At 45.2% G+C, this 22,064-nt stretch overlaps 1 long non-coding RNA gene across 1 annotated transcript in view; it reads right to left on the bottom strand.

The window, feature by feature from the left end:
- Positions 1-22,064, bottom strand: part of LOC148755599 (uncharacterized) — a 56,670-nt gene that overhangs the window by 11,122 nt on the left and 23,484 nt on the right. Inside the window, exons 2-3 of the long non-coding RNA XR_016018597.1 lie at positions 6,878-7,070; positions 1,536-1,717 (exon numbers count right to left, since the gene is read on the bottom strand). This is a non-coding gene — a long non-coding RNA (uncharacterized LOC148755599). The remainder of the gene's footprint in view (positions 1-1,535; positions 1,718-6,877; positions 7,071-22,064) is intronic.

The following is a 22,064-nucleotide window of genomic DNA, read 5'->3' as shown; positions in this document are numbered from 1 at the left end:
ATCTGTGTGCTCTCACATCTGTGTGCTCTCACATCTGTGTGCTCTCACATCTGCAGGCTCATGGAACCTGCAGCTCCCCCTGGATCTCATCATCAGATCTTTTTTTACAGACGAGGAACCTGAGGTTCGGAGAGGGTTAGTGACTAATGACAATTCCAGACTCAGCTAAGGGCTTGAGGGTTGTTCTGAGGAACAAAATGAAATAACACAGGAAATGTGTCTGCTTGAGAAATGGCAGTTTTTAAAGGAAAGGGCACTGTCCGACCTGATGGAGGGGAAATTGAGGCTGGGAACAGAGGGATGGCTGACGTTGGGCTTTAAGCCCCGAGAGGTCAAGGCTCTCCATTGCTGGATTCCCTAGGATGACTCTGAGAGCAGGAGGGCAGGCATGGCAGGGCCTGGCCAGGGGCTCTGACCACATCCACCTCTGCTCCTTCCTGCCCACTGACTCCCCTCCCTTGTTAGGTGATTTTCCAGAGGAAAAAAATGACTTCCCAGTTTTGCCCCAAACTCACTTCTATTAAGTAGTTAACAGAGTTCTCATAGTGGAATGTGTTTTGTTTAATACCTTGATCTCTTGTCTACTAAAAAAAAAAGAAATCTGTCAAATCTCTTGAAACCAACTGTCAAAGCATTTTACGAAAGACAGATCTCTTACTCTGATGGCAAAATTCATTTGACTTGATTCTTTAATCTAGTCTCCCTACAAAACCTGAAGTCGAACCTTTGAAAGCTCTCTGCCCTGAAAAATTTCTTTCTACTCCTCCCACTCCCTCCCTTCCTGGTGTCCAGCCCACTCCCACCCTTAAAAAATAATGCAGCAAAGAACTGCAGCTGGCGGAATGATAACCATTTGGTTTCTCACAACAATGTTTTTAGAGAGAAAACGACAGAGCACAGAGCCTCGTGTCTCAGTGTCTGTTGGGGGAGGGAGAGAGGTGCTTGCTGTCTAAGGAAGGCAGCAGCCCAGGGGGATGGCTGCACAGGGAGTGGGCGGGATTTGACACACCTGACGCCTGTGCATCTGTGTGAGCAGGATGGAGAGGTAGGGAGCATGGCGGGGCCTCATTCCCCTTAAAGAATGTTTTTCTCATCTCTGCCTCCACCCTGTACCACTTTCTATTCCCTACATGTATCCACATGCCAGAACCTGATCTTGCACTTGGACCCAGCAAGTTACAGTTTACAAAGCATTTTCGCATACACTATAATCATTTATTTATTAACTGTTCTTTCACTCGTTCCTTCCTTCATATTCTTTATTCCGTGGTAATTGGGAATCATTGTGGATCATAACCTGTGTGATGCTTGGAGCTACGAAGACCTACAAGATACAACCCTCACCTCCAGGATTCTAGAGTCCGAAGGGGAGACAGGCATGGACAAATAGCCATGACCTTGTGTGGTGAGGTTCATGGCAGATGTGTGCTGGGCGCACAGTAGGTACTTATTAGGTAAAATGTGTTGGGCAGCGTGTAACAGAAACCTCAAAAACAATGGTTGAAACAATTTAAACGTGAAATGTTTCCACATACCTAAATGTCTTGTGGGAGGTGGTTGCCGCTTAGTCAGATGCTCACAGATGTCAACAAAGACCTGGGCTCTTCCCTGCTTTCCTCTTCACCATTCTTGGCTGTGTTGGTTTTCTGTCATTAGCTTATTGCCTCATGGTTGCAGGATGGCTGCTGTAGCTCCAAACATCATGTCTCACTTGAGTCTATAAGAAGGGAGTAGAGTGAGGCAGAAAAAACTATTTCCCAGAAGCACTCCCTCCACCAGCAGATTTTCCCTCACACCTCAATGGCCAGATCTGGGTCACATGCCCACCCCTAAAACAATCTCTAGAGAAGGAATGTAGGCTGCCAGCCTTGGCTTCACGCTGGGGCCGGGGAGGCCCACCAGGTCTGATCCTGTTGCAGCAGAACAAACCCAGGGTCCTGTGAGCGCAGGAAGGAGGGAGTGGCTGCTGGGGGGGGGGGCAACCACATGTGTCCACCACCTTCTCACCAGTGCTTGTGACCGAGTGTCCCAGCCAGTATGGGGCCTGCATGGTGGCCAAGCTAGGCCCTGGGGGCAGAAAGCCCTGCTCTGAGCCTCTGCCCACAGAGGGTTGTGTGATCTGGGAAGTACTTGACCCTCCCTCGGCACAGACTCCTCCCCTGTGTAGTGAGGACCATAATGGCATGTGCTATGTAGGGCAGTTGTGAAGGTGACGTAGGGTCTTGCTTGTAGCAGGAGCTGTCAAGAGCTGTTAGCTATTGCAGTGATGAGCCTCTGTAAAACGGGGCTCATGGTGCTTCCCCTGTAACTGTCCTGGGGTGACAATAGTGGGAGTGCCAGTTCACACATGTGAACACTTCCTGTGTGTGCTGGGTGCCCTCACCCCCATTCTACAGCTGAGGACACTGAGGCTCAGGGAGGTGACCCAGGTAAGGGAGGGCAGGTGGGGCTCCAGGACCATCAGGCTCCAGCTGCCATGCTCTGACCCCCTGCAGGGCTTGGAGGGAGCCTCACAGGCAGGTGCTCAGGTAACGCCTCCTGCCCTGCTGTGTCAGGGTCCAGGTGGTGGCTGGGGCTTGTCTCCTAGCCTTGTCTCCTCTGTCCCTTCTGAGCTCCTGGGCCCTAGAACCTGTCTGTGTGTGTGTGTGTGGGGGGGGGGGGGGGATTTGCCCACTTTCCCAGCTACCTCTCTTTCTCCAAGACGATGAATACACAATAAAATTAATGGAGTCATTATTTCTTGGTCATGAATTGCAACTTCCATTCTTTGGGGAAATAGTATACACTATATATCCTTAACATAGAACATAAGCATATGATAATGATGGATAATATGTTCCACATTTATAGTTTTATTGAAATATGCGAAAGCTACTTCCAACAATTATACATCTGCAGGTACATCAGTTTAATAACTGCACACAAGGCTGGCACTGTACTGTAAACTTGGGCACAAACTGTGAAATGAAATGTGCAGCCCAGCCCTACTTGGGGCTGGGAGGGGGGGTGGCTGTCACCGCTGCCGGACCCTCACTCAGACCTGCAGCCGTCCCCACCATGTCCAGCCTTTCTGGCCCTCTGGGCTTTCCAGAGAGGTGGTCTTGGGGTGGAGGAGGAGGTGCATGGGGGAGAGCCACCAGATTTGAATTCCCTCTTTTCCAGATGGGAAGGTGAGGCCCATTCCCCAACCAATCTCTCGCCCAACAGTTTACTGAGAGCTCACTGTGCCAGGCTCTGTTCTAGGCACGGGATTCGGCTGGTGAGGAGGAGTGTGGGGAGATCTAAAGTAGGTAGATGGACAGTATGTTTCTAATCTTCAAAGATTATAACATTTATTACTGAGTTGTGCTCTAACATCCTCTGATTCTAAGGTTTGGTGAGGGTGGCATTCTGTGACTCTGTGAAATGCCTCCTTTTCCCCCTAGAACAGGCAGCCAGTCCCCCCAACCTGAGTCTCCCCAAGGCTTCAGGTCACCCCTACTTCCCTTTTAAATCCCGTCTGAACCATCCAAGGACTGTCCCTTCTCTGGGGCCCACTTCAGACATTCTGCGTTTATGGCCCTCACAAAATCTTATTGGCCATGACAATGACAATTAGAACAATTATGCTGGACAATAGACTCTCGCTAAATTTAGGACCCACGGTGAATCACAGCTTCTGGGGCTGAGATGGCCACCAGCCACCCCAGCTGTGCCTGACAGGTCTCCATGTGGCAGACAGTGATGGCCACAGTAACAAAGTGACTGCCCCTCTCCAGCAGTTTGCCCTGTGTCACCTGGGGTCCCTTCAGGGAGCCCACCCAGGCCTGGGGTTAGTTGGCCGTTTGGGTTCCCAGCTCCCCCACCCCTTCCCTCCTTGGAGCCTCCTGCTCTCTCCCCTCCCTGCTCTCAGGGTCTCAGCTCACCATTTATCTCTGAGGGCCTCTCCCGGAGGCCGTTGTTACCTTCTGGTTCCAAACCCTAATGGAGGAGGCTCAGCTCCTGTTAAAGATCCTGAGCCCCAGGCTTCATAGAGGGAGTCAGTGTGGTGAAGTGGTTAGGCCACTGGCGTTGGACGGCCCTGCTTTCATCTGGGCTTTGCCACTTCCTCGCTGTGAGACGGTGGGCAAGTTACTTAACCTCTCTGAGGTCAGTCTTCTCACGTGTGAGCTGAAGATAATACAAGCTGTATTATGGGGCGGAGGCCAGACTTAGACGTGTTAATACGTGTGACACGCTCAGTGAAGGATTCTGCTGTTATTATTCTCATGTAGCGTCAGGTGACGTCTTTGGCCCCAAGCCCGCAGCTGGGTAACTCCTCCTGCACCTGGAAGGTACAGGCCTAGGCCTCTTGCCACTGGAGCAGGGAGCCGACAACGGCCTCAGATCTCACAGACCTGGGTTCAGAGTCAGCCTCCAGCACTCACTCGCTGTGTGACTGGGCAGGTGGCCTAACCTCTCTGAGCCTCCTCAGGTTTCCCTCAGTCACATGGGCACAGTAATGCCGACCACACAGGGTTACCATGAGGATTCAAAGAGGATACCTCAGCGGGAGGCGGCTCCCGAGCTCACATGACACCTGCGGGCAGCGCTTGGGCTTGGGGCGGGACTCTGGGCAAACCCCGGGCCTCCCTGTGCCTTGGATCCTCCCCTGTAACATGGCGACTGTGACAATCCGCTTTGTAGGACATTGTGGGGACTCCACGCCCTAGTGTGTGTTAAATGTCTGACGCGTGGTGAGCCCTCAAGGCACATTACCTGGCCTTGTTGTTGTTATTATTATTATTATTATTTATTAATATCTTGCAGGCAAATGCCCTCGTCTTGTCTTTGCAAACCCCTAGCAGAGGGTCCAGGAACAGCAAAGGCTGACACTCAATGGAGCAGGAAGAGCAGGGACTCTGGAGCAGACTGCCTAGGTTCAAGGCCCAGCTCCAACACTTCTGAGCTGTGTGAACTCAGACTAGTTTCTAAACCTCTCTGAGCTTTAGTAACTTCATCTTTAAAATGGGGGGATAATAACTGTGCCTCCTTTGCAGGACTGTTGAAATAGTTCAGTGGACCAATGCCTGTAAAGCGCTCAGCCCAGTGCCTGGCACGCAGGGCTGGCATTTATTATTCCTGGCCCCAAGGGAGCGTTGGCATTGACGAGGCTCTAAAGAGCTCCCTTTCTGCCACCACTGCACTTAGAGACAAAGAAACTGAGGCCAGAGAACAAGACAGTAGATGGCCGTGCTAAATTATGCAGGGTGGACAATTAGAGAACCAAACGATCTCTAATAAAGGGCTAATTGGGCAGAACAGACGCCAAGTGCACCAGGCGCCTGAGCTGGGGGTGGGGAAGTGCAGCCTGGGACAGACGGCCTCGGCCAGGGCCCAGGGACCTTGGGAATAACACTGACCTTTCCCCTTAATGCAAGCGATACATCCTTATGGGGACGCTTTGGAAAGTGCAAGCATTAGTATAAAAGAGTATATAAATCACTATGTGTCACTCTAAAGACAGTCGTTTTTACTTTCTTCATTCTTTTTTTCTTCTCATATATAATTACAGTTTCATAACTCATTTGACATTGGCGTGACTCTCAGGAGATGTTGGGACATGATACAAAAACAAACACCTCTCAAAACAACAAAGGTTAGAAGAGCCTCCTCTAAAGAGATTTTGGGTGAAATAGTATGAAGTTCTAAGACTAATAATGCCTAATATTCATGGAGTGTGATTCTCAGGTCCAGTTTGCTCGGCCTTCACGTAACCCCAGATCCGGCATCCTCTTCTGTTCTCCAGGCTCCCTCCCTGGTCCCACCACCATCACGCAGTTGCCTCTGGCCTGGCCCTGTTCCTGTCACTGCAGCAGCCTGGTGGCCCTGTGAGACTCAGGGTGGAGCTGCCCCTGCTCTGCTCTGCTCCAGGCCCACTCTCAGCTCCAGCCTCTCTCTGTGCCCTTGGAGCCCTGCAGCCTCCTGCCCCATCCCCACCCCCACCCCAGTCTGTTGCCTTACAGCTGCCAAACCCTTTGTTCCCTCGAGCTCTTCCCAGGATTTCACAAGGGAGTGCCTCAGGAAACTGAGGCCCGATGGAATTATATCGGTCCCTCCCCTTCAGTGGATTCCTTGGAGATGTGCGTGTGTGTGAAGGCAAAGTACAAGCTGGAACACAATGGGAACTTGCGGAAAGACAGCTAGTAGGCTACTAACACACAGATCTTGAGATTAACAATCTTTTACCTCCTTAGAAGTTTACCAATAAAAACTATGCGTTGGCCCGATTCGGGGTCAGTCCTTGAAGCTGGAGTCCGTCGGCCCCTCTCGCACTCTCATCTTGGCTACTGTCTTTTCTTAGCCCTGCACTGCCCTTCTCGCTTCCCACAGCGCCTGCGGTGCTGGACAGGACACCAGCCCGTCACCCCTGTGTTTCTTCCTGGACACTCAGCATGTTCCGGCCTCAAGGCCCCGCTGCCCTTGCCTTCCCTGCAGCTGGAGCCTCCTCCCCACATCTGTCCCCCACCTCTTTCAGGCCTTTGCCCCAGTGTCACCTGTTCTCACAGGTCTTCCCTGAGCCCCTGTTTACAACTGTGAATGCTCAACCCCTCCACCACTCTCCCCTGCTTCCCTTTCCTCCTGGCTCTTAGCCCAGCTGTTCCCACTCTGCAGTCACCGTCAACGCTCAGTGTGTCGCCTCTTTCTCGAATCAGGGTTTCTCCCTGTTTCCAACGACAGTGTCTTCCCACAGTGGGCTCTTGGTGGACTTTTGCTGAAAAGTAAGTGCTGGCTGTGTGCCACATAGAAGAAGCTGCCCTACGAATGAAATATTGTCCCCTTACTTCTCACAACAGCCCCATGAAGAGGGTTCTAGTAACACCTCTATATTTCGCAGGAGGAGACAGGCATGACCTACCTCAAGACCTTGCCTGGTTCCTCACAGCTGATGAGGGTGGGGTCAGTGTTCCCAGGGCTGGGCTCTGAGTACTGCTGGCTGTGGCTTTCATGCAGGTGTGATGCTGTTCTGGAGTGTTCCACAAAGGGCATGATTGTTGAGTATTGTAAGAGTTGACCTTCTCTCCAGACCACTGCCAGCGCTGGGAATCTTGCTGATTTGATGGGGAGAAATGGTATCTCAGTGAAATTCCATCTGCTTTCACTCCTTTTGATTCTGAGCTCTGAGCTGGTCCATATTGGGGTTGCATGGACACCAGGCGACCAGGACACACACTGATAGCCGATGGCCCCCTGTCCTCCCTTTCTGGCCCTCCACCTGGCAGCTCTGACCACCGGGGGGTGGGTGGCCTTGATGCCTTCCTCCCCTACACCCCACCCTGTTCGAAGTACTTTCTACTGTCCCAGTTCAGGCCCTAATGTGGCCTAGGGGCCCCTGAGTTCCATGATACACACCTGGACCTGGGATTCCCCCCACCCCAGCTTACGTCTCTGCCTAAACTACACTAAGAACTTTTCTGTTCCTTGCAAAGAGGCCTCACTCAGATACCATGGAAACCTGTTTATTTAAAAAAAAAATTTTGATTTAAAAAAAGCGCTCTTTCCAACAATGAATGCCTCTCTCTCAGAGAAGCCTCATCAAATAAGAGGACGAGGCTTTTGCAAACCTATGTGGAAATTAGACCCACAATCTGGGCACACGCTTGTCTGACATGTGATAATTAACTGCTGACAATATAATTTCAGCTTGGATGCAAACATGTTTTTCATTAAAAAGTAATCAAAGATCCTTGCGTTGGGGAGTCCAGTCCCATCTGCGGAGCTCAGCCCCTCTGCCAACAGCTTCAGAGTTGGCATTGAGGGTCCACTGCTCCCTGCCAGGTAGGATTTGGACCCCAGAAGTGATGCTAGGAAGTGTCTCTGGACTGTGTGGGCCCCACAGACTCCAGGCAATTCCCAGAAGGCAGCTCACCCAGGTCCTCTCTCACTAAGGGTCCATCCTCTCCTCTGGGCACCTGGAGCCCCTGAATGTGCCTGGAAACAGAATGGGGACTTGGCACCAACTGCATCTTCAGGGAGGGAGGTGGCACTGTGGTGTCTGCTGCCTCTGCCTCGTGTCCTGCAGGGGTCCTAGCCCATCCTCCATCTGGCAGAGAAGGAAACTCAGGCTCAGAAAGGTGGAGTCACTAGCTCAAGGCCACATCACTGGTGAGATGTGAACTCCGACTTGCCTGACCCTTCCCCCTCCACCCCCAGCTCCTTTTCTCTAACGAACTCTTGTTCTGTGCCTCAGTTTCATCATCTGTAAAATGGGGATAATGCTAGTACTTTCCTTACGATGTCATTTGAGGAGGAAATAAGGTGATCTATCCATCTATCTATCTATCATGTGTCTACACACAGCTCTTAGAACAGTGCCTGGTAGGTAGTAAATCCTCAGTACGTGTTAGTGATAACACTTATTAATTATTATCGATATTACTATTTTCTGTAGACTGAATGTTTGTGTCTCCCCCACCAACCACCAAATTCATATGTTGAAACCTCATTACATCCCCAATATGACAGCATTAGGCAGTGGGGCCTTTGAGAAGTAATTAAGTCATGAGAGTAGAGCCCTCATGATCGGGATTAGTGCCCTTATAAAACAGACCCCAGAGTGCACTCTTGTTCCTCCTGCCATGTGAGGACAGAGAGGGAAGATGGCCATCTGTGAACTAGGACACGGGCTTTCACCAGACACCCCATCCTTCCTCTGGGCGCCCAAACCTCCAGAACTATGAGAAATAAATTTCTGTTATTTATAAGCCACCTAGCCTACAGGATTCTAAGACAATACTAATAATATCAACAACATGCTGATAGTATTTGGCAAACTTCTTTCCTCCCACACACAGACCAGTACTCACCCCTTTAAACATCTCTATGAATTCCAAGCAGGATATGTAAAATTAAAACCATGATTAGGCAACACTGTAATAAAAATACAGAACACCAAGAAAAGAGAAGATCTTTAAAAAGTAGCCCATGAGAAGACAGATGGCTTACCAGGGAATGACAAACAGGCAGCAGACTCTCCCCAGCAACATTAGAGGCCAGAGAGCTGGGAACAATATGTTTAGTGCCAATGAAATGAGCAAAGTAGAATTCTAGACCCAGCTAAATTATCATTCAAAAATGAAGGAGAAAGAAATACATTCTCAGGCAAAGATACACTTGCAGGCTCTTGTTAAAAGAACTAAAAAAAAAAAAGAAAAAAGAAAAAAAATTATTCAGGAAGGTGGCCATTGAACCGAGAAGGGAGAGGATCAAACCAGCAATAGTGAGCAAAGAGATGGGTAAATTTGGGGCTGGACACCATAAACAAGCACAGCAACACCAGCCGTATTAATCACAGCCAATGCAGGGACACAAAGGGAGGCAGAGCCGCAGGTCTGAAGCGCACAACCTCCGGGTAGAAAAGGGGGATTAGAGGAAACACATTCTAGGTTTTTGTGCTATTCTGGGGAGTGAGGGGGTGGGGGCTGTGGGGTGTGGTGGGGAGGATATTGATTTACTTTAGACTGTGAAGTCAAGTGTGCCTATTATGATTTCAAGGCCAAACAACTAAAGAGGAGAACAGAATATGAAATTTCCAAACCAATAGAGGGAAAAGAGGGAATAAACAAAACCTGATCAATATGAATGGTGGCAGGAAATGAACCAAACAGAAGCAGGGAGAAAGAGAATAAAACAGCAAAGTAAACAGAAAAATCCTTGCAATCGAAAGCACTAGGAATGAAGGTAGAATCCTGGTTCTGCCTTTCCCATCTGTAAGTGTGACTTTGGGCACACTGACCTTGATGTCTTCACCCACAAACTGGAGATAATGGCACCTTTTGTTAAAGGGTTATAACAGCACGTTCCGTTTAAGGGTTACTGGGAGGAGGGTTAGGTGCAGCAAGCACCAAACAAGAGGGAGTTGCTATCCCCATCCTCACAGTCTCTCTGTGCCAGGCACAGCCCCATGTGTGTCCCACACACCATCTCACCCCTCATCACAGCCCCATCAGGCAGGTGCCACCATCATTGTCACTTTAATGATGAGGAAACAGGCTCAGAGGAGAGAGGCTTAGCCAAAGTCACACCACTGGACTGGACACAAACTGGAAATCTCCGACCCTGAAGCTACTTGGTGACAGGATGACTTTGACCAGCTGACACCACCTCTCTGGTCCTCAGTTTCCTAATCTGTGCATCGTGGGTGCACAGGGCGAACATGAGGCTGGGCAGAGATGAAGCGTGTAGAACCTCGGCACCATTCCCAGCACTGGGTGACTGGTCAATAAATGCTGTTCCCGCCTGCATTGTACAGGCGAGGGAGCTGAGGCTTTGACAGGCCAAGAGCTGGTGTGACCTCATGGATCTGTGTTGACTTGTAGGCATCAGGCCTCAGGCTGGAGTGTGAGCTCTAGGAAGGGGCCTTGTCTGTCTGGTTTTACTGACTTACACCCAGGGCTGACCTGGGCAATGAATGAACGAGTGAATGAATGAATGAATGAACTGTCCTTGGATGTATGTGTGGGTCCTACTCCAAACACACATCCATTATTCCCATAAGACTGTTCTTCATGCCCAGGAGCCTCCCCAGCAGGAAGCAGCTCTGAGAAGCCTCAGGGCAGCAGGACAAAGGCACCGCTCATTAGGACAAAGTACGTCCAGCTGTGGTTTTCTCCATCACACAATCACCATCTGTTACATTTTACACCTTCATCTCTTATGATCTGTTACCCACAGTCCCATGCCAGCTCCATGAGAGCAGAGACTTCATTCACTGCTGGGTCTCATGTGACAGTTGCTTAATAAAGTGGCATCACTTGATGTTGACGTGACGTCACCTTTCTGAGCTTCAGTTTTCTCCTCTGCACGATGGGAGGATGAAACCCCTTCTCAGCTGTTGGGAGGTGCAAAGAGACTGCATGCCCTGCCCTCAGTGTAGGGCGACACAGGCAGGGGTGAGTGGCTGCCCTTCCCTTCTTTGCAACCAGGAACCTTGTGTAAGAAATGGATTTTTTGGACATTGCAATGTAAATGTCTTCTTTTTTCTTTCCCCCTCTGATGATAAAGCTTTCTGCAACCAAGCTTTATTTTATCAGAAGAATAAGAGATTATCATACTGGCTCAAGCAGTCCATCAGGGAAATTTCCAAACGGACAAAGACACAAAAAGCCTCTTTCCCGAGACAACCTCTGCTTTATCCTTCACTTAGTCAATAACAAAACTACTATCATTTTTTTATTCTTGAAATATCCCCCAAACTGCATTCCTTCAGGTAAAGCAGTAGTTCTCAACCAGGGTCGATTTTTGCTGGTCAGGGGACACTTGGCAATATGTGGAGATGTTTGGGTTATGGCAACTTAGTGGGGTTGGGGTGGGGAGTTGTGCTCCTGACATCTAGCGGGAAGAGGCCCAGTTTGTTCCAGAACATCCTACAATGCACAGGAGAGGCCCCCCCCCAAAAGAATGATCGGGCCCAAAATGTCAAAAGTGCTGAAATTGAGAAACTCATTTAAGTGGGAGGACAGATGGCCTAGGAGAGAAGCGGGAGCTGGGAGTGAAGTCAGAGTGCTTTGTGAGTCGCTGTTTATTAAACTATCTTTTGTTTATAAAGGCAGTTCATTAAACACACAATATGTGATAAGGTTAATCCATTACTTTAAACATTCATTGAGCACCTACTGCATGCAGGCACTATGCTGGGTGCTGAGCGTGCAGTGAGGGCCAGATCGGTTCCCACCCTCAGTCTGGTGGGGGAGAAACATGCGTCAAGATGAGGCCCCGTTACCCTGAGATGAGGGACGTGCCCCATGCTGTGGGGGCACAATATTGGGGTGTGGGGACAGAGTCCCAGAGAGTAGTTTCCAGGCTCTCGGCTTCACGCAGAAAGGTGCTGGCTCGGTTATTAGATGGCCATCAGCTGTGGCTGTGGGGCCATCAGTTGTTACCGGTTAGCCACTGGCCACTAATATAACTGCCACTGCTACACTGGCAAGGGGGTTGGTTGGTTGGCAGAGAAGCGGACGGCGGATTGTGGCAGCAAGTGCAGTTAGCAAGTGGATTCCATTGCGGATCGTGTTGATCCTACTTCCTGTGTCTCGCCCAGCCGTCAGCGAGACTGGGGTGCAGGAAGACCCCTTGTTGGGGTACTGGCGGATGTTTGCTTTTGTGTCTTGACCAGCTGCCAGCGAGAATATAGTGGTATAGGAGTATCTATGGCTCTGTTGTTCCTTTTTGGCCTCACCATATCCTGTGTTCTTGTGTGGGGAGCGGGAGCTGAGACCCTGCCTTACAGGGGTGTGACTAACTCTGACCCTGAACTGGGTTTAGAATGAGGACTCCCCGATAGCCCAGGGAGCTTGGGAATTTGGAGAACCATCTTCATTTCACAGGGCAGGTGACAGAGGCCCGGATGGGGAGTGACTTCCTGATGTGTTCTGGATCCAGGTTTTCCCAAACCTGAGCTCCGTCCACAGGGTCACCTGGCCCCGGAGTCTCACAGGACAATCACAGTGACAGCGCCAACCCCTTTTTCATTCCCAGGCCACACAGCAAACTTTCCCCATGTTGACATTAATTATACCTCTGGAGGTTAATTTGTACGGAGACTGTGAAAATGTGTTATTTAAATAGTGATTATTAAAATCATGCTGGGGGTTCGCTAGATAATAGGTAATTATCTGTGACCTAATTGTGAAAGCAACATAGTCAATTCCATTTAGCTCTTCCCACTGAACCCAGAGTTAGTCCCACGGAGCGGCATACTTGGAGGCTTCAGTTGACGTTTGTTAAGGAACATTCTGTTTTTTCTTTTTTTTAGTGCAATTGACAAGCTGAATTTTAAATTTTATTTGGTTTTAATGAATATACATTTAATGAGGTAGAAGCTAGTATATTAAAGAGCAGAGGATAGATGTTCCTACCTTGTAAGTCACATTTCTTTTTTTTTTTTTTACTTAAAGTTTATTGGAGTGAAAATTGTTAGTAAAGTCACATAGATTTCAGGTGTACAATTCTGTATTCTTATTAAATCTGAAATAAGGCACCTTCTCTGGCTGATCTGCCAAGGCCTTGGCCTCATGTCCGGTGGAGATACTTCCCTTGGACTTCGGGGTTTATTGCCCTTGAACTTACCCTTTCTCTCCTGCCCCACCGGGCACATAAACGTTCAAGTACCCACTCGTGTTCACTGATGTGCCCTCTGTTCATTCACTTGTTCACCTCTTCAGTTTTTGTTCGTTCAGTGATCATTTTTTTCACACACATTAGGTAGTAATGTATTCTTTCCTTCATTCTTTGTTTCCTCCATTCCTGTTCCCATTGTTTGTCTTTTCATTCAGTCTTTCATTCTTTCCTTGGCTGCCCATTTGTGCGCCCACTCTATATGCAGTTCTCAGAGATTTCTTCATTCTTTCCTCCTTTATTTCATGAATTCATTTATTCAGTCATGAATATGTTCATGCATTCGTCACCTCCAGCATGCATTTAGTCATTATTTCTTTGTTCATTTGTTTATGCACTTGTTCATTCATTCATTCATTCATTCATTCAACACGTGCGTACCACTTGTTAGTAAACTATATGTTGTGGTATTTGGTCCAATGTGATCCCGTAGCTGTCCCTCCAGCACAACAAAGTCCCGGGGCCTTTGAAGTAAATTTTCATGACAGTGTAATATAGTATGTGACAGGAAAAGCACACAAATCATGAATGTATAGCTGAAGAATTTGGGCAAACAATCGCACCAGCCCCCCAGAAGTCCCTCTGTGCCCTCCCTCCCTGTCACTGCCGTCCTGACTTCTAACAGCGTGGATTACCTGTGTTGTTCTAGAACTTCAGGCAAATGGACTCATACTTTCTGTGCTCCCACACGTGCAGCTTCCTTTGCGTGACACTGTGAGATTTATCCAAGCGACTGCATTAAACTGTGCATTGTTTGTTCTTATCAATGGCTGGTGTTCCCTTGTGTGAATATGCAACGATTTATTTATCCATCAACTCTAGATGGGATTTGGGTACTCTCCCTTTTTGCAACTGCTGTGGGTAGTGGTGTTATGGACCTTCTGGTGACCATATGAGTGCATTCTCATGGGGCATAGACCCAGGAGTAGACTTGCTGGGGAAAAGGTTATGCACAAGTCCAGCTTGAGTGATGATGGCAGTTTCGAAAGTGGCTGTGTCAATGTGTGGGGTCTACCTTTGCCCACAGGCTCGCCCTTGAGCCACTCGCCCTTCCCATGACTTTGCTTCTCCTCCTCTATCGCAGGTCCTCTTGGCCCACCTCAGCTCTTTGTCTGGGTCTTGTCTCCTCTCTGGGGCTTCGGTGTAGGCTTCCCGCAACCCCTTCACCCCACCATCCTGCTGCTGACTCTTTCTAGCCTCGGTCCTGTCTTTCTGTTCTTAAGATACATGCTCAGACCACTCTGGGTGATGTCCTCTGGGCTGCGTCTGACCCAGCAACCTTTCCCAGCCTGTGGGTAGATAGGGCTTAATTCTGTTAGGGAAACTCTGGGACCAGAAGGCCTGCCTCAGGGTGCTCCCATCTGAGAGCCCAGGGAACTTGGGTCCCTGGTTGAAGGCTATTGCGGGGCCAGAGTGGGGGTGGTTATTCTCTGGCCCCTCTGGCCTGTCCCTTAGGAGGAGGTCAGAGTGAGCTTAGAAGGCTCGATGAAACACAGGAGCTGGCCCTTAGAAGCCAGGCCTGCGCTGAAGGAATACGACCAGGAGTAGTGGTTGGTGCATATAAATTGAAGGTAAGAAGGCATATCTTAAAGGAATAGGTGTCTTGTAGGTAGGGTTGAAATTTATGGAGATACCGAACTTCCAAGCTGAGATGACGGAGAAGGTTCCTTGCCAGTTCCTCTCATCAAGATCAAAAGCTAACAGGCATGAAACCTGGCTTTCCAGCAGCTGGAGGCCAATTTGCCCTGGGGCTACTTTTTTTGTTTGTTTTCTTTTTAGAATTACCTCTACTGCTTAAAAGGCACATGTTTAAAAACCTAAAGTAGCTGTTAGTTTCACACCAAAAGAAAATACTGACCTGTCCCCCTGTGTGAATGTGGCATTACATCAAGTTAAAAGACCCATCAAATGAATTTATTATAAAAAGAAAGGGTTAGATTTGGGAAAATTCAAGCTACAACACACATATCTTGCCCCCCAACCATTTACATACTATATATTTTTAACCAAGAAAAGGAAAATTGTTTTTAAAGGTTTCCTACCCCTTAAATATCTGAATGTGTGTAATTTAAGCTTGTCGAACATGTGAAATGTTAGCCTTTTATCACTTATGTAATCCTGCCCTCTTGTTTGCTCCAATGCAAGAGACTTCTCCCTGCAATCTCTTCTTTTCAATTTCGTGTGCGAGCCTGAATTCAGGTAATGACAGGCAGCTGGGAGATTTCATTTTAGATGCCTCAGCACCTTCCATATTCCGATCATCACAGCTGCCATCTCCTGAGGGCCTACTGTGTGCCAGGTGCTGTGTTGGTGTTTTTAAAATTCCTCATCTCCAACCCTCATGACCTCATTCCAGTGAGGTCCACCATCACCCGCAGCCCAGATGATTCTGTCCATCCGTCTCCCTGACTCCATCTTGCCCCTTGTGGTCCCTTTTTCACTGAGGACCAGGAAGAGAGCCTTTAAAAATGCCACTGCAACTAATTATCTTCTCTGCTCACACCTCCATGGCTCCCGTCTTTCTCAGGGTAGAGCCGGAGTCCTTCTTCCCTGGCTCCCAGGACCCCTGTGACTTCCCGTCCCCTAACTCCCCCTACCCCCCCCCCCCCACTCTGCCCCAGCCACCTGGGCCTCCTTGCTGACCCTTGAGTGTACTGGGCACACTCTCACCTCTGGCCTCTGCACTCATGGTTCCTGTGGCCTAGGGTCACATGCAATCTCTTTCATGTTCTGGGCTCTCAGGCTGCTCATTTGCAAACATTCTTTCCTCTCATCACACATTGGTCCTTGGCCTTTTCATATCCTTGGATTTTGGAGTAAACAAATAAGCAAATGGAGGACAAATCAGAGAGCCAAGTGACGATTTTCTGCCTGTTTCTTCCCCTAAGAAATAGGCAGCTTAACACAACTTCATTTAAGCATAGCCTATATCTGAGAAAGAAGTTGGTTATATTCATTTTCTTAATCTTAACGCTTTCGAGACCAACATTAGTCTACTCATCAGCTGAACTCGTCAGGAGAAAACATGTTTCTTCAGGAGATTTTTTAACTGAAAATAAATGCCTCATTAAGTTAAACATATTAACCTGAGAGCAGTATTGATGTCAGACAGACTAATGAATGTCATTACAGGGAATGCACAGTAGTCCTCAGAGGGACCCCACCAGCCACTCAGAACTCTCTGTCACACTGTTCAACTTTTGTAGGATGTCAACTCATCAAAGAGAGGGAAGGAGAGGAAGAAAAAAGGCAGAGGGAAAAGGGCTGATCCTAGCACCATGGGTGTCTCTATAAATGTTGCTCCTAATTAATTCCGGTATCTTTGATGCTTGAGAAAGGGCACGTGGCCACCCTCATGTGATGTGATTCACTGTTGCATCTGAGAGGAGAGAAGCTGCCTTTTGCCTCTAATGTATGAGGAGAGGTCAGGCTTGGGTATCAGGAAACCTAGGTGCTAGTTCTAGTTCTTGTTTGCCACACGGTAGGACTGGGAATAATTCCCAGATTTTCTCCATGTATCAGTGGACTTGATCTAGTTTTCTCCAATCTGCATTGAGTCAAACACGTTCTTATATGTTACTTTATCGACTACCCCTAGAAACCCACTTAGACATACATTTTTGCCCCAGAACTAAAAGACAAAAACCAAAGCTCAGAGAAACAATCTGACTTCCCTTGCTAGATCCTTGGGACAGGCAGAGACAGACAGTGTGGCCCTGCCCTGGGAAAGCCATCGGTGGAAAGCTGCATCCACCTTTGCACGGCAATGGAAAAGGGAAGAGAAAACCCACGCTTGGTCAAAAAAGCATGAGGCAGAATGCTAAAGGGAAACGAGCTGTTAGCTATGGAGAAGAAAAATCCCAACATAGACAAAGGAAATATCTTGAAACACAAAAAGAGCTTCCATGTGGAACAGAGAGTACACACCCTTAATTTAGGCTGAAGGAAGAGGGTTCCAATAATCAAAGCTGTCCAGAGAGAGTAGGGGCGACCTCAAGAGGTGATAAGCTCCCCATCCTTACAGGTACACAAGTAGTAATTAGATACCACTTGCTGAAGGACATAATATCAGGATGACCTGAATTTGAATGACAGCTGTTGTGTTGTTTTCAGGACCAACTATTTTACCTATCTCACCCACAGTTTCCTCATTTGGAAAATGGCGAAAATAATGCTATCTATCTCATTGGATTATTGTGAGAACTGAATAAAATAATATATGTAAGACATTACACACAGTGCCTACCTGGGAGCTGATGTTTTTACTATCGATGTTTTATTTTTATTGAGCAGATAAAGCATCAGATGAGGCCTTGGACATTTGCCCATTTCCAGAACTCAGCATCTTTAGAAAAGATGTCTCTATTAATGCTCTGAAAATTAGGGGAGTGTGCACATTATCAATTTATTGCTTCTTAGCTCAAATTTCACTCTTCTTTGCTCTGCATTGGGACACTGAAGTTGGACCCTCTAAATGTTTCTCCTATGCCAGTGGTGCAATGTCAGACCTTGTCAGTAGGGGGTGCTGGGGAGACACTCCAAGTCTTGTAAAAGAGGATGGCTTGAAAATGAGAGGAAAGAAAAAGATATTTCATGCCAATAGTAACCAAAAGAGAGCCGTGGTGGGTATACTTATGTCAAACCAGATGGACTTTAAATAAAAAGGTTTACAAGAGACAAACAAGGACGTTATATATTAATAGAGGGTTTAATATAGCAAGAAGATATAACAGTTATAAACATTTATGCATCTAATGGCAGACCATCAAAATACAGTCGATCCTTGAATAACATTGTTTCATTCAACATCATGTCATTATAACATTGATGAGAATAAATTGATTCCTAGCTGGGGCTACTGTTTGTCTGGAGTTTGTACATTCTCCCCACGTCTGCATGGGTTTATCTGGGTACTCCATTTTCCTCCCACATTCCACAGATGTGCATGTTAGGCTAACTGGCATATCTAAATTGTGCCAGTCTGAGTGAAGATGGGTATATGAATGCACCTTGCTATGAATGGCATTCTGTCCAGGATTGGTTCTGCCATGCACTTTGAGCTATTGAGATAGGTTCTGGCTACCCATGACCTTGAAATGGAATAAGTGGGGTGGAAAATAATTATTTTACTAGTTTTGATTCCTCAGTCTTAAAGTATGTATACCTCATATTTATTTCAATGTTTAATTTAGAAGTGTTTGGGGTCTTTATTTACAAGTTTAATTATGTTTTTGTGACCAGAAATATGCCTTAAGGAGTTAACTGTTACTTACACCAATTAGCCTACGGTAAACTTGGTTTTATTGTATGTCATTTTGCTTAAAGTCAGTTACCAAGAACCTATGAATGACATTAAGTGAGGATTTACTGTATATGAAACAAAAACTAACAGAATTGAAGGAAGAAATAGTTCTATAATAGTAGTTGGAGGCTTCAATACCCCGTTTTCAATATTGGATAGAACAACCAGACAGAAGGTAAGTAAGGAAATAGAGAACTTCAACAACACAATGGATCAGCTAGATACAACAGACATATAGGAGGCACTCTACCCAACAACAGCATACACAGACTTCTCAAGTGCACCTGGAACATTTTCCAGGATAGACCATATGCTAGGCCACAAATTAAGTTTCAATAGATTTAAAGACATATTATACAAAGTATCTTTTCCAACTGCAACTGATGAAGTTAGAAATCAATAATAGAAGTAAAACTGGAAAACTCACAAATTTGTGGTAATTAAACAATGCACTGTTAAAGAACTAATGAATCAAAGAAAAAAATCACAAGGGAAATTAGAAAAATACTTAGAGATGAAAGAAAACAAAAACACAATATACCCAAATTTATGGAACTCAGTGAAAGTGGTGCTAAGGGGAAAATTTATAAATATAAATGTTTACATTAAAAAACAAGAAAAATCTCAAATAAAAAAAAACAAAACCCAACTTTACAACATAAGGACCTAGGAAAAGAAGAACAAACTAAACTAGAGCTAACAAAAGGAAGGAAACAATAAAGATTACAACAGAGGTCAATGAAATAAAGAATAGAAAAACAATAGAGAACAACAATGGAAACAAAAGTTGGTTCTTTGAAAAGATCAACAAAATTGACAAACCTTTCGCTATATGGACTAAGAAAAGAAGAGAGAAGACTTAAATTACTAAAATCAAAAATGAAAATGATAACATTACTACTGATTCTATAGAAATAAAAAAGATTATAGGAGGGCACTATGAACAACTGTATGGTAAAAAAATTGGGTAAACTAGATGAAAAGGAAAGATTCCTAGAAACACAAAGCCTACCAAGACTAAATTATGAAGAAATAGAAAATCTGAATAGACCCTGTAACTACTAAAGAGATTGAAGCAATAATAATAATAAAAATCTTTCAAAAGAGAAAGAAGGACCTGATGTCTGCACGGGTGAATTCTACCAAACATTTAAAGAAAAGCTAATACTAATGTTTCTCAAATTTTTCCAAAAAATTAAACAGGAGGGAACACTTCCTAAATCATTCTATGAGGCTAGTATTGCCTTGATACCAAAGCCAGACAGATACTATGAGAAAAGAAAACTACAGACCCAAATCCCTAATAAACATTGACACAAAAATCCTCAACAAAATACTAGCAAACCAAAAATCAGCAGCATATTAAAAGCATTATACAGCATGACCAAATGGAATGTATTACTGGAATGCAAGGATAGTTCAATATATGAAAATTGATCAATGTAATGCACCACATTAACAGAATGAAGGAAAAAAATATGATCTTTTCAATTGGTGAAGAAAAAGCATTTGACAATATTCAACACTCTCTCATGATAAAACAAAGCAAAACAAAACAGAAGAACACTCAATAAACTAGTAGCAGAAGGAAACTACCTCAACATAATAAAAGCCATTTGTGAAAAACCCACGACAAACATCATACTGAAGAAAGATTTTCTCTAAATCAGGAACAAGATAAGCATGCTCACTTTTGCCATTTCTATCAAACATGGTACTGGAAGTTCTAGCCAGATCAATTAGGCAAGGTAAAGAAATAAAAGGTATTCAAATTGGAAAGGAAGAAGTAAAATGAATTCTGTTTGCAAATGATATCATCTTATCAGTAGAAAACCCTAAAGATTCCACACACAAAAAATGTTAGGGATAATAAATAAGTTTAGCAAAGTAGCAGGATACAAAGTCAACAGACACACACACACACACACACACACACACACACCAGTTGCATTTCTATACACAAACAATGAATAATCTGAAAAGAAAATTTCAAAAACAATTCCATTTACAATAACATCAAAAAGAATAAAATACTTACGAGTTAACTTAACCAAGAAGGTGAAAAACTTGTACATTGAAAACCATAAGACATTGCTGAAATAGATTAAAGAAGACACAAATGGAAACATATCCCATGTTCATGGATTGGAAAACTTAATATTGTTAAGCTGTCAATATTACCCAAAGTGAGCTATAGATTCAATGCAATTCCTATCAAAATCTCAATGACATTTTTTGCATAAATAGAAAGGCCCATTCTAAAATTCCTATGGAACCCCAAATAGACAAAATAATCTTGAAAAAGAAGAACAAAGATGGAGGATTCATATATCCTGTTTTAAAAATGTACTACAAAGCTACCATTATCAAAACAGGATGGTACTGGTACAGATAGATCAAAATAATGAATAGAGAGCCCAGAAATAAAACCTCGCATATATGGTCAAATGAGATTCAATAAGGGTGCCAAAATCATTCTATGGAGAAAGGAGAATCTTTTCAACAAATCTTGCTGGGAAAACTAGATATCGACATGCAAAAGAATGAAGTTGGGCCCTTACCTAACATAATATACAGAAATTAAATCAAAACGGATCAAAGACCTAAATGTAGGATATAAACCTATAAGACTCTGAGAAGAACAAGTATGGCAAAGCTTCATGGCACTGGATTTGGCAATGATTTCTTGGATATGACACCAAAAGCACAGGCAACAAATGAAAAAAAAAGACAAATTGGACTTCATGAAAATTAAAATATTTTTGCATCAAAAAATCCTAAACAAAATTTCTAGCAAATCAAATACAACAATGCATTCAAAAGATTATTCATCACGACCAAGTGGGGTTCATCCCCGGGGCACAAGGATGGTTCAACATCCGCAAATCCATCAAGGTGATACATCGCACAAACAAAATAAAGGACAAAAATCATATGATTATATCAATTGATACAGAAAAAGCATTTGACAAGATACAACATCCATTTATGATTAAAACACTTAATAGGTACAGAAGGAAAATACCTAACATAATAAAGGCCATATATGACAAACCCTCAGGTAATCTCATAATTAATGGTGAAAAACTGAAGCCCTTTGCTCTACATTCAGGAACACCACAGGGCTGTCCCCTATCACCTCTGCTTTTCTTTTCTTTTTCTTTTTTTCTCTGCTTTTCAACATAGTGTTGGAAGTCCTTGCCAGAGCAATCAGGCAAGAGAAAGTAATAAAAGGCATCCAAATTGGGAATGAAGAAGTTAAATTGTCACTCTTTGCAGATGACATTATGCTGTATATAGAAAACCCTAAAGACTCCACCAAAAAGCTATTAGAAACAATCAACAAAATCAACGTACAAAAGTCCATTGCATTCCTATATACTAACAATGACATCTCAGAAAAAGAAATAAAAAAAACAATTCCTTTTGCAATTACAACAAAAAGAATAAAATACCTAGGAATAAACTTAACCAAGGGTGTGAAAGACTTATATGCTGAAAACTACAAGACATTTTTAAAAGAAATTGAAGAAGACACAAAGAAATGGAAAAACATTCTGTGTTCATGGATTGGAAGAATCAACATAGTTAAAATGGCCATATTACCCAAAGCAATATACAGATTTAA

Source organism: Rhinolophus sinicus, chromosome 14 (genome assembly GCF_057876585.1).
Source record: "Rhinolophus sinicus isolate RSI-liver-muscle chromosome 14, RSI-T2T, whole genome shotgun sequence".
Taxonomy (NCBI): Eukaryota; Metazoa; Chordata; class Mammalia; order Chiroptera; family Rhinolophidae; genus Rhinolophus; species Rhinolophus sinicus.
The sequence above is the reverse complement of the archived record's forward strand: the minus strand, read 5'-3'. Positions and strand labels throughout refer to the sequence as shown.